At 42.9% G+C, this 1,355-nt stretch overlaps 1 pseudogene; it reads left to right on the plus strand.

Annotated features, from left to right (window-relative positions):
- Positions 1-268: 268 nt before the first annotated feature.
- On the plus strand, positions 269-1,355 carry LOC129515533 (chromobox protein homolog 3-like; annotated as a pseudogene).

Below are 1,355 nucleotides of genomic sequence, written 5' to 3' on the forward strand. Positions count from 1 at the left end.
GGCCGGGACATGGGAGACCCAGAGCAGCTGGGAGGACGTGAATAATAGCACTTCAAGCCTGCAATAAAAAATAGCCTCCAATTAAACTACATTACAAAGGCTGTCAAATTAGGGGCGCCTGGTGGCTCAGTCAGTTAAACATCTGACTCTTAATTCTGGCTCAGGTCATGATCTTAGAGATTGAGCCTTTCTTTGGGCTGCATGTTGGGCATGGAGTCTGCTTAAGATTTTCTCTCTTCTCCCTCTACCTCTCCCCCATCCCTCTCTGAAAAAAAAGGGAAAGAAGGAGAATGGAAAGAGTAAAAAAAGCAGAAGAGGCAGAGTCTGGGGCGCCTGGGTGGCTCAGTTGGTTAAGTGACTGCCTTTGGCTCAGGTCTTGGGGTCTTCGGATTGAGCCCTGAGTCGGGGTTCCTGCTCAATGTGGAGTCTGCTTCTCCCTCTCCCTCTGCCTGCCACTCTTTCTCCATGTGCTCTCTCTGTGTCAAATAAATAAATAAAAATCTTAAAAAAACAAAAAACAAAAAGCAGAGTCAGAGCCTGAGGAATTTGTGTTGGAAAAATCTGGACTGCTGTGTAGTGAATGGGAAGGTGGAGTATTTTCTGAAGTGGAATGGGTTCATAGATGCTGACAATACTTGGCAATTTGAAGAAAATTCAGATTGTCTAGATTTAATTGAAGCATTTCTTATTCTTCAAAGCTGGTAAAGAAAAAGATGGTATAAAAAGACTATCTGTACCTGACAGTGAATCTGATTATAGCAAATCAAAGAAGAAAAGAGATGTTGCTGATGAACCAAGAGGCTTTGCCAGAGGTCTTGGTCCTGAGTGAATAATTGGGGCCATAGACAGCAGCAGAGAATTCAAGTTGTTCATGAAATGGAAAGATTTAGATGAGGTAGACTTGGTGCTGGCAAAAGAGGCAAATAGGAAGCATCCTCAAATTGTAATTGCTTTAAAAACTTTTTTTTTTTAAGTAGACTTCATACGCAGGATAGAGCCCAACACAGGGCCTGAATTTATGATCCTGAGATCAAAACCTGAAGTGAGATCAAGAGTTAGACTCTTAACTGACTGAGCAACCCAGGCATCCCAACTGTGATTGCTTTAAAAAATTTTTTTTTAAATATTTATTTATTCATTTTGAGAGAGAGAGAGCGAGCAGAGGGGCAGAGGGAGAGGGAGAAGGAGAGAAGCAGACTCCACGCTGAGCATGGAGCCCAATGTGGGGCTTAATCCCATTACCCATGAGATCATGACCTGCATCAAAACTGACTGAGCTACCCAGGTGCCCCTGTAATTGCTTTCTATGAAAAGAGACTAACTTGCGTTCTTGTCCAGAGGATGAAGCTCAATAA

The sequence above is a fragment of the Nyctereutes procyonoides genome, unplaced genomic scaffold (genome assembly GCF_905146905.1).
Source record: "Nyctereutes procyonoides isolate TBG_1078 unplaced genomic scaffold, NYPRO_anot_genome, whole genome shotgun sequence".
Lineage (NCBI taxonomy): Eukaryota > Metazoa > Chordata > Mammalia > Carnivora > Canidae > Nyctereutes > Nyctereutes procyonoides.